The sequence below is a fragment of the Wasmannia auropunctata genome, unplaced genomic scaffold (assembly GCF_000956235.1).
Source record: "Wasmannia auropunctata unplaced genomic scaffold, wasmannia.A_1.0 LD334579.1, whole genome shotgun sequence".
Taxonomy (NCBI): domain Eukaryota; kingdom Metazoa; phylum Arthropoda; class Insecta; order Hymenoptera; family Formicidae; genus Wasmannia; species Wasmannia auropunctata.
The window spans coordinates 550,354-562,766 of record NW_012028311.1 but is presented as its reverse complement, the minus strand read 5'-3'; positions in this window follow the sequence as shown (position 1 = coordinate 562,766).

The following is a 12,413-nucleotide window of genomic DNA, read 5'->3' as shown; positions in this document are numbered from 1 at the left end:
CATAGATCAGGGAGGGAAAGGGGGGGAGGGGAGGATTTGCATCATGATCCGCACGTCCGAAGCGGTCTGCAGTTCGCGTCGACGATCGGGTGTCGCGCCACTTCCAGCCACTTCGGGAGTCACGCGCGCGCCGATTTCGAACGCGCGTTTCGGCCGGTCCGATTCCGGCGCGTTCCGCCGGTTCCAGTTACCGCGCGCGGCAGCACCGCCGGCGGCCTCCCCCCGGCTCGCCGCGCACGGGCTGCGGCATCGCGTCGCCGCGCGCCAGCCGCCAGCTGTGCCGCCGCGTCCGTCCGTCCGTCGATCCGTCCCAGTCCGTCCCGCGGTCGCGCCATTCCGGTCCGTTCCGCTGGCGACTGCCAGAAAGCAAGATGGCGCCCGTCTGTTTGCGGATACCTCTGCCGTGGATATAAATACGCGCGAGGAGGAAAAAAGGGAAGAGGGATAAAAAGAGCAGTGCCGAGAAACGGTCGCGGACGATCGTGCGGTCGGTGCGACGATCGTCGTGATTGCGCGCATCTCGTCCGCGATTGACGTCAAAGTCGCCACGCGCCGCGGTAACGTCGCGTGAACGCGTCGGTGTCCGTGGGCTCCCCGTGTCGCCGTGTCGTGTGTCGTGTTGTCTCGTGTCTCCGTCCTCGGTCGTCGTCCGCCGTCGTGATCGTCGTCGCCGTCGCCGTCGCCGCCGCCGTGATCCGCTGTCCGCCGCGAGCACGAAGCCGGCAGCGAGACCACCCGCGCGCGCCTATCCTCGTCCCGTCGATCGGTCCAGCAACTCCAGGAAGGCGCTCGTCGCGAACGGGGAACCCACCTGAGGAATGCCAGATCGGCCGCGATCCCCCCGGCAGGTCGGCGGATCGGCAGCGCGGCGCGCCGTGAAAGACGAGTGAGCGGAGGAGAAGCCGTTGAAAAAGAAGAGAGAAAAGAGGAAGAAAGAAGGAGGGGGGGAAAGGAAGGAGAGAAAAATATAAACGACGGAGTGCGTGCTCCCTCGTGGGGATTCCCCTCGCGAGCAAGGTGACCGCGGTCGCTACTCTCCCGTGACGTATGTGTGTCGCGGAGGTCGTTTGTCAGACGGGTCGGCCGCCGCGAGTGTCTTCGTCGTTCACGTCGCCGTCCACGTTCCCGTCGCCGTTGTTGACATCGTCGCCGTCGCGTCGCGAGTGCCGTCGGCGATCCCGATGCGCTGTCGCCCTCCCCTGGAAGATCATCCCCTCTGGACACCCGGTGGAATCAGCTGCTGCTGTTGCTGGTGCTACTATTACTGCTGCTGCTGGGACTACTAGCCCGGCAGCTCCCTGCGAGGATACTCTTCCGTTGGAGCGGTGGGGCAAGGAGGCGCCGGAAGCAGCCGCGAGTCCGGAAGCATAGCGAAGAAGATGGCCTTCAACGAGGTGAGTACCCGCGCTCCGGCGCATCTGTCTGCTAACATGCGTGCGTGCGTATGTATGTATATGTATGTGCATGCGTCACGCGTTCCCGTTGCACCGCGATCGCGCGTCGTCGGGTCGTTCGATCCCGCGGGGTTGACCCCGCGACCCCCAAACGCCATTCCTAACCTAACCTCCCTTTCTGCGCACAGCTGGTACGCTATCAACTCCCGCTCGCCCCCGGCGCCCCGACCCTCGCTCTCTCCACCGCAAAGACGTCACTCTCTCTCTCTCTCTCTCTCTCTTTCTCTCTCAACAAGTTCGAAGATGCTTAGCATTCGACAAGAATTGGTTTTACGTGAGCGTAATTTGGTGAATTTTATTTGGCAAAGTGTGACTTTAAATGCATCCACAGAATGGGATCCATTTAAAGTCCCTCCATCTGCATTCATTACGAAAAGATGTCGACCTGAAAAGAATGAGAATCGGTTCCCTCTGTCGGTGACAATTGTTCGTTAATTTGAATTAAGAGTTCATACGGTAGTTCTAATTGGAATCGTTAGTGACACACGTGCGTTATTACTCGTGATTATACACCGCTGATGTACCTTTAAACGTAATTTCATATACATAATCTCTCTAATCAGACGTTGCGGCAACCGCGCTAATTACTTTACAGAGATAAATTATTCGTCAAAGGTGTCCCTTGGCTACGTCTCTTTTAGGATCGTATCCAGCGTTCCTTAGATTCGTTATAAATCTGTCACGTAGCCGTCGGCGCGTGCGTTTCGATATAATTAATCATGAAAATAATTGTTTTATAAAATGCACGCGAAATCGAAGGAAGGTCGGCAAGTTTTCTTAGGTTTTAATAGTGCGCGCCTAATTGTCTATATAGCGACCTTGGAGGAGTCGCGATAAATGCCATTGAAGCATTGAAGGTTTTATCAGTTGCAATAATTCTATCAGTATCGATAGAATTATTGCAACGGTAGTAGTAATCTTGCGATTGGTCCGCCGTTGTATCGCCTTACATCGCCGTATTACTCGTATATCGCAACATCACTTACGTTGCTCGCGGAATTCGCGATCTGTGTTTTGGACCGCGCTACATCGTGATTTCACAAGTCACAATAATAACATTAACGAGCCTCCTTTCGTTGTCGTCATCACCCCGTCGATTTTGATAAGACAGCCTCGCGTTCTCGTCTCGACAGATTACTTGACTGCGCGATAGCGCGATAGCGCGTTACACATGTTTACATCTTTTCGATCGGTTCAAAAAAAGAGAGAGAGAGAGAGAGAGTGAGACTATTTGATTGATCGCTCCGAGTTTTTCAGTGCGTCAGCATTGAAGCTTATCTCCGTTTTCGATTTTATTAATGCGACTGATCCACCGACGTCTTCATAATTTCAAGTCGGCGTTACTTCCTACTTCGAACGCACCGGCGAGTTTCCGCACAATGGGAGATAATATCAACCCTTTTGTGAGACTATGAGAAACTTCCCATCGTTTGTTAGGATATACGACGCTCGGTAGACACGCTTTTTATTATATATCCATGCCGATGTCGCGGCCAACTAATTATATTTACTAGCGTCCAGAGGATTTCGCGCGAATTCGCATAATGGGGCCTCTAAATGGATGATAATTTACCTGCCGTCGTATCCTTCGACGAAGGCTATCGTCACCGCGGTGACGCATGGCCACGTCGCGTACACAGTTGGAATCTCGGCTTTATCGCTGCCCCGTCTATTTCTCGCTGAGTCGACTCGTGTATTAAAAAAAAAAAAGAGGAAGAAATAAAAAACGCGAACGCCGGTGCGTAATTAATACACTGCGATCGGATTTCACCGATAGTCTGCTATAACGTTACATACGGATTACGGCTCGAAACACTTTCGAGCCGAGTGTGATAATCGCGTGGAACGTGACTTCTGTTCTCACGTTGCTTTTGATACTTTCAAACGAAACGCGCGCGCGTGTGTATGTGTGTGTATGTGTGTGTGTTGTACATATGTGCGAATATACGACGCGACTCGTCCCAACTTCTTTTCTTTTCGCGGGACGTCTTCGCGTTGTGCCGAAAAATCTTATTCTTTTCGTGACAACGCGAACAATTGTTCGTTTCGATCGCTCCTTTATGCTAAATAAATGTCTTTTTTTTATCGAGCATTCGATCAATTAAAATTCCTTCTGGAATTCCTTCTCAGGCATTGCAAAGCGATGTGTCCGCTCGCGATTACCTCGTTCGAAACGTACGTACGTGAATTTATTTCGGATATTCGATCGACGATCACGAAGCGATTTCGATCTCGGATTCACCGACGCATCGCTCTTCAAGATGCCCCGTCTGTATCTTATCTCCGTCGCAACTCGCGACGGAGGGGAGGTCAATTCATCCGTTCGTCAAGACGCGTATATACAAGAAAGGCGCCACGAACAAAAGCTACCTTGTGCGACCCGTTGATATCGATCGCGATGTCGTATATCAGTGCGTAGGGTGGGATTCTCCGCCCCCTTCGACGTCTCTTACGTCCTACGGCTTCGTTCTCGTAACGCCGATTCCTTTCGTATACCACCTCCCGTTTTCGCAACAACTCGTGTCTGTCTCGTCGAATAAACTCGTCGCAAATCAGGCCCCAGAGGGGTGCCCCTTTGAAACTTTTCGAGTAACCCGCGGGAGAGCTGCGAGCTGCAAGCACCTGCAGATTTAATGTATACGCGGGTATACACACGCGCGTACTCTGAATCGCAAAACTTGGAAGCGAATTAAGAGAACTTTTCTTGCGAATTCCGCGCGGACTTGTTATTGACGTTGTTGTCGAAACGGTTGTTGTCTCGAAACTTCCCCGAAGTTCGCATTCTGCGATATTTCAGCAAACGCGATGGAACACTTCGTATATATATATATACATATTATCGTGAAACGTTACGGAAATCGGCATGCTTTTTTCGTAGAGCGCATTAAATCTCTGTACTTGATTTTAGGAAAACATTTTTGCCGCTCTAATCGTATTTGAAACGTTATAGGAAGGTTTCACATTTCCGCTAATATATGCACGGGGAAACGCTAATCTCAGTTCTAGTCTTATCAACTCGCACTTAAAAGTATCTTTGGTTAACACACACGACCACTTCTTATCGCCGCGCATTGTTCTCCGTCTGATTTTATCGTGTCGGATGGTTCAAGGCGCGCGTGTGCACGTGGCTGCAGGTATACGTATATACCGTTATCACGTGGGTCGACGAGCGACGAAGCTTCGGCAGTGCCATCGACGTTTCTCGAGCTTCTTTTTCAGGCCACCATCGGGCGTGCATGTAATTCGTGAGCGCGTAAACAGGTTGCCCCGCGGCTCTCTTCATTAAGGACGACATTCGGACAACTTATTTCGCAGTTCACTCACAATCGCTTTAATTTACTCTATTTTCTCGGCTGCAACCGACGATGATGAACATATAGACAAGATGTAATGTAATGTAAAACAGATTATGTTATATAATTGTATTTACAGTTACATGATGCAAATCTCGCGTATACGCTCGCTTATTATATATACATATTCGAAGCTTACGCTTCGAAGCGATCAGATGATTTATCAAAGTCGAGCTCGGAGATCGAAGGCAACGAGAATTTATTGCGCGCCGCGAGTAAATCGCCTCCAAGGAGGAATGTCGCGTGACAGCGTGCGATCGCCACTGCATTAGCGTTACGTAAGATCCGCGTTACACGGCTATTTAGTGGCTCGCATTTCCTTGGACGCGCGCCGCGCGCGTACGGCAATGTAGGCCGGATGCGACGGAACGCGTTCTACCAGATGCAGCACCGCGACGTATAATATAGTATATGTACGACGACCCAGACCGTGGGCGCGCGGGCACTCCGTAGGATAGCTGCTCACAGAATCGAACTATGGAAATTGACAAAGGCGGGCACATCCGTGATTAAACCCGACGCTCGCGCGCGGACAATGCACCATTGTGCTCCGTTTCCAGGTGTGTGGCCTCCGCTTCCTGGTGAATTAAAATTTGCCGTCGCCCTACTAACGCCGCGTGTATAAAGCGATGTCGCGCCGATATTTCTCGAGGATATACTCGAGCGAGACACGCGGCTGCCGCGGCGCGCATTCGTCTCGTTCATTTCATTTCGCGCTTGCATATTTTTACGCGCGACGCGAATACAAATACAAAATTGTTTTTATTCCGTATATTCCGAGAAGGAAATCCCTCGGATAATACTCGATGTAATTTCGTTAATGCAGTTAGTGGCTATATTCTGCGATCTTTAGATCACCCATCGCGTCAATACCATCGCCATAAAGAGGAAGCGAACGCTATGACTTTTCCTCCCTGCATGCGCTTGGCCGTGATCCATTTTATTTCCGTATAACATATATACGCGCTACCAAAAAGAAAAGAACACTTGCGCTTTACGAGCATGTGTTGCGATGGTAAAAATTGACGGGACTGTCCGCTAAACCTCGGGCTCGCCGAAATCACCGAATAAAGATAGTTCTACAAATCGATCCCGATCTCGTTGGACCAAGTAAATCTTTTCTGTCAACGGCTGTAATCCTTGTGTAACGTTGTCGATTGTGATCGCAATACAATTATTTCTCAAATTTCATTTAATCGCAAGTAAAGTGATTCGCAGAGTGACTAGCGATTAACGAAAAAAAATTACATTTTCCATTTATTTTCAGAAAAGATATGTGCGGCGTAAATAAGATATCTTATTAAAAATATTCAATATTGAATATTTTTACATAATGTTATCAATCTTTTTGGAGATGTAATGTATGATTATGTAGTCAAAGTAGTTGAGAGTTTCCAAGTCTCTTTAGTACAACGCGAATTTCTCTCCTTTAGACATCTAAATTACGATTAGGCAAATCCTCCGGGGTTCTCCTCTATCCTGTTCTACAGAAACTTAATCGTTGCGACATAGGCTTGAGACGTAGATACATCAAGAAACATGGTATTGTCTCGCGTAAAGTATAGCGCGAGACCGCTCCGTCATATGCCATCAATAATAATATTTATACAAAATTTAGACAGCTTTATATTTTGCGGGATATCCACGTGCCTTTGCCTCTTTAAACATAGCTACGAGTGAGTCCATAGTTTCTTCTCCAGTGGGGATAATTTGATCAGGTGGCAACAAGAAGCCATGACGACCTGTATCACGTAAGAAATAAGTATAAGTGATAGGTATGTCATGAGTGTCTTTGACTCAATCCACAGAAACTCCGGAAGCCACATCTAAAATCAATTTTACAAAAAAAAAAGTAAGTCTGAAAAATCATATGTTTGTATACATACAATTATCTTGAAATCGGAGGCAATATTTTTATATATAATTATAATTATAATTATATTATAATTATAATTATATAATTATAATTATTTACATATGTATTAATTTCAATTAATAATTAAACTTGATACATATGTAAATAAGATAAAGATAATGGTTAATAAAACGATCCAATTAAGAAAATGAAGAAAAAGATAAAAATAAATTTATTCTCAAACTTTGAAGCTTCGAATATTCGAAGTAAGTAAAAAGTAACAATCCTAATAATAATATGAGTTACGAATTGTTTTCACGAAAATCATTTACCTTTCTATGAAACAGAAGTACTAACAATTGCCGATGTTAATTTGCAGTCAATAGCATAAAAGCGTTGTCAGCAGTTTTCTAAAAGAAACTGATTGTGAGAGTATTAAATATTAAAGTTATATTTTGAAAGTAGATTACATACACTAAAATACATTTACTTATAATCATTACGGCGCCTAATCATAATTATTATTGATTATAGTTTGTTCATCATGATTTCCATGACATTTTCACAAACGTGAAAATATCACCAAATTGCGCCAGTTAAAATAAAATTTATGCACGTTATATTACCTAATTCAATCCAGATAATAGGTATGTATTCTCAAATTCCTACTCAAGAATAATTCTATTTTAACCCAAATGGTATAAGTATCTTTTTGTGTTTCAACACAAGCGTCAAGAATATTTAACATAAAAAACTTGGCCCTATACTTGAGCAAAAATACATATAACATCCATAATTATATTATATTAATTAAGGGCATTAGCAATGCCAAGTTTTTTTATGTTAAACATTTTTTACGCTTGGATTGAAACACTACCATTTGGGTTAAAACAGAATTATTCTTGAGTGGAAATTCAAGAATACGTATCACTTAAATTGAATTAGATAATATAACGTGCATAAATTTTATTTTAATTGACACAATTTTGATATTATTTTTTAAGGAAAATTACTTGGTTTGAAATAGAAAGACTGAATAAGAATATAAAAATACGTACATCACTTGGGTCTATATTTTAAAAATGATTATACAATAGTTATTTAAATAACTATTAATAGTTATTTAAATACACGGAATCTTAAAAATTTTTAAGATTCCGTGTATTCAGCGTTTTGTAAAAAAATGTAATTATGTAATGATTTTCTTATACCTACTATTATAAATTTGTTAGCCATTAAAGACTATTCAAATTAAATAATCGATAAGATTAATAAAGTTCAATAAATTTTTCAATAAATAAAAATAATTGCATTATAAGTATTACTTCTAAAAAATCTGTCGAAAAATCAGCGCTGCTGGCTTTTGTAGCAACACACTCGCTGAAATTTTTCCTCCCTACGGCAATGTCGAGGTAATAACCGGTAAAGCTCGCCGACGTGGCTGAAGGAAAGTCATGGTATCGGGGATACTCCGGGGTATCGTATTTCCCGGGGAGAACTTTCGGCTTGGAACACAACGTGCGCGCGCGGGAATTAAATCGCGCCGTGCATCGCGCGGTGCATCGCGCGGCGGGGGAGGGGGTTTTGTTCGGTCGTAAACGTCACGGGCGTGCGACCTCCCTCGTAAAGCGAGCAACAGCGTTCGTCGTACCCCGTGCGTGTGCCATACACGCGCGTGTACGCGTATAATACATAAATACCGGCGTTCGCGACCGGTATTTATCTATGGTCGCTGCAGAAAGCATATGGCGCCTGTGGCCCCGCACTTATGCGTGATCGCGTGTGCACGTAGATGATAACGCCGTGGTCGCGTACCTAACAGTTAACGCAGACGCCTTTGACGTATTTAACGTAGACCGAAGATGGAGGAGGAGGAGGCGCGAGGGAGGAGGTGGATGAGAGGGATGTCTGCACGCAGAGAAAGGACTGGCTAACACAGCTAAAATATAGTCGTGGCAGCTAATGTGTGTCTTTAAAATAGGGACAGCTATAATATCATTACTGCCAAAGCTAAATTTAATAGTTGTTAAAATTCAGACGCTGCAACAAAAATATTTGCTGCTAGAATCAAATGTCGTTTAGCTAATTCTATTGAGGAATATCCAGCAAAACTTTTAAATTTTTTAGTAAAATCATTCTTTCTATATGCCACTTTCTTAGCTACTCCTGTTAAAGTATACGCTTTTATTTTGGCTAATAAAATTGTATCTCGCAACAAATATATTTTATCTTTAACAGATAACTTTTAATAATGACAGCAAAGATTCGAACTAACTATTGATATTTAGCTGATAATGCTAAGTCATTTTTTTGCGTGTGGGTACCGCATTGCAACGTACGCTACGCACGACTGACTGCGGCGTTAATCTCGGAGCCGATGTATCGCGCCATGAAACTTCGTTAGTACGCCGGATTGATTACGCCGCGCCGTGGGCGCGGATAAGGGCGGGGGAGGCCGTGCGCGATGCCTGTAACGACCCGGCACGTCGTAAGAGACAGAAACGCGTTAACACGGGGCGAATTATCGACCGTAAAAGTGGATGGACGCGATGTTTTGCGACGTATAATTAAGCTTGGAATGCATACGCGGTATGCGTCGATGCGCTCAACTGGCTTCGGGGGGTTTCTTGGTATTTCCTCGCGAGCGCTTATCGCGCACGAGGCAGCGTCGGGATAATTAATAATAAGCGAAAAGAGGGGGTGAGGCAGGTGCCTCGTACTCTGTAATAGATAACTGTCAGGAACGCGATTAGACTAACGGAAACCGTTGTCTGATTTTTGAACGCAGGTTTATACGTAACTTCAGTCTTTTTGAAAGCGTAAGACGGGATTTTTGTTCCACAAAAATTGGCCGCAAAAATCCGTATATCCCACGAACGATATACGAAAAAGAGACTGTAATGATAATAAGCTCGCGATACTCGGTGATCCATAGCAGAAAGCTGATAGTTTAATGCAGAACAGTCACGTTTGAAAGTAACCTAAGTAGCTGGTTCACCTGTCCCGGCCAGACGCGATCGGCGATAAGCAAATGCGGTCTACACGCTTGACGGATTTCCGTATCAGTCGACACACATTAACTGGTGCATGGCCCACGGATTTTTAACGCCTTTCCGAAATTGTCGTCGCCAACGACGATTGCGTAATGTCGTAAAGGCGTAACTACGAAAAAAAGCTCGTGTAACAGGTTTTCATCTATACGGTGAAAGGAAATTCCGATTCCCCGGCGATTCGTTGCGCGCGTTTGAGTCAAGATGAGACTTCATCTAACACGGAAAAAGCCTCATTCGATAATAAAGTAACTCGAAGATGAAGCACATCGTTGCCTTGATGAGCCCGTTCTGATGACTGCGTATATATTTAAACGAAAAAGAACAAAAAAGGTAGATTAATCTACTAATCCATTGGCAGGCTAGCGAAATGTCTGTATTTTTCCCAAAAATCTTTTATAAGTTCTTGTTTACTTTATTTAATATAACACGGAAAGAACAGTTTTACTGGGAATGATTTAAAAATTTTACTATTAATAGATACTGACTTGAAAATAATTTTGTTGGACTATTAAAATAATTATATATGTATATAGGACGCTTATGCACGATGAGTATCCTAATGCTGCAAAGTACTCTAGTAACCAGTTTGAGCGTCCTATATAATTATTCTGATGGTCCAACATTATTTGTAGATCTGTGTCTAGCCGAACTTTTAAATATTTCAGAAAAACCATTCTTTTCGTGTAGGAATAATAACAGTGACGTACCATCGTTTTCCCTATTTTTCGGCCTATTATAAACTCGACAAATTCCAACTAATGGATCTGGCAAGTTATAAAATTCAATGAGAATTTTAAGCACAGTGGCGAAATGGAAAAAAAAGTAATGTTCCGCCCTCGCGTTTCCCGAAAGTGACCTTTGAAAATTCCCTCGGTACCCCGACTTTCCGCACCCAAGTTTGCCCTCTCACTTTGCCATTGCTGCAGCTCTTTGAAACTTCTGTTGAATCGCGCTCCATCCCGTTCCTCTACCTTGTCTTGAGAGTGTGCAGCGCTCTTGAACCTCTTACCCGATCTCGGTTTCTTACTGATGGCCGCTGCTATTATACCTCCCTGTTTTCCGTCTTGAAATTCCGCCCGGCTAAAAAGTTTGGTTCGTAAAACAAACAAAACTTCGATTCGCCGCACGCTCGAGATCAAGGGCGAAGAGAGAAAATTTATCACGCGCCTCCAATATTCCGATATGTGATTGCAGGTATGTTTATGGAATACTCCGGATCAGGTGATACGCCGAAAATTTTACGTTTAACCACAAACTTCACCGCGCGTATCGGGAAATATGAGATCTGCATTTTTTATCTTTTATTTTGCTGCTGCTTAAAATTTTTACTTATCGTACCAGTCAAATCCATTAGTTAGAATTCCGTCAAATTTTGGGTAATTTTGCGCTGAAAAATTAAAACTCGGATACAATGATGCATTGCTAGATATTGCTATTTTTAATTAATACTATAATATCATTATTTTGTTGTTAATGAATTTAATTGTGGCTGCTATTTTATTTCAATTTTGGTAATATAAAAGAATGCAATGACTGTTTTGAGGTAATAATGCATTGCTAATACAAGTTCGAAGCATCTTACTTTTACTGGCATTACAATCTATATAGCGATGATAATCCATCATCCTGCTCAAGCTGTCTCGTTGCAGGAAAGCATTATGAACGATATCTATAAATCATGACGGCACATTTAGACTGGCAAGTGTTTCCATGCGAATTCATGTCGGCACAAAAGTATTCGTTAATACCGCGGAAAGTTTCTGAACTCGAACTCTATTTGCAGAATGCGTCGGAGGTCGAAGTCCGAAAAACAACTCGTTTAGTTTCAGTAAAAGCAATCGATCCGGTCGATTCCAATGGCTTCTGAAAAATGCAGCACGCTCCTCTCGTCTATTACGTCTAAATGACTTGCATGCGTCGGCACATTGCTGGGATGTTTGCTATATTTCTAATTTTTTTTACGTGCACTTAATTTTATTTACGGCTAATATTATTGGTATTAATATTGGTATTAATATTGGTAATAATATTGATTCTCTATTTGAGTTCAATAAGTGGAACTTTCCGCAAGATCGTAAGATATCCCAAAAATTTATTTTATTATTAATTACCGTTACATTAATTCATTAGTATTCGCGGTATTTATTCGGCGAAAAGAATATACGTAACGCGAAGAGATGCTGCCGTTTTTCACGGATCGCCGATCACGAGATATTTAAAGGAGGATAAGCCGCCGCTCAGACGGATTTCGAAATGATATATAGAATAAATTTGCACCTTGGTTAACAAAAGTGCAGTAATTCACGATCTCGTCGTTTTCGCGCATACTCCGACGGCTATATCTGAAAGTCGTACGTCGGTGGTACGTAAAAAAAGAAGAAGAAATATGTTCCCGTGCAGGTATTCCTGCCATAATTGAATTTCACACGAGAGGAGTTAGACGTTAATTCACGCGCTTCGCGCTACGAGAGGTGGAGGCGGCGGCGACGGCAGCGGCGGCGAATCCACTCGTATAAGGAGAAGAGCACGGGGAGGTAGGATCGACGTTGATTGAAATCCAACGTTCGCTCGCTAGACCTGGTTTTATTTTCGAGATCGTCGATGGGAGACCAGGACCTCTCCCTCGTCACTACCGAGCCTCGAGAGGAGAAAGGAATTCCATTATCCCAGAGGACCGGATCTCCCGCGGCCAGAAGCA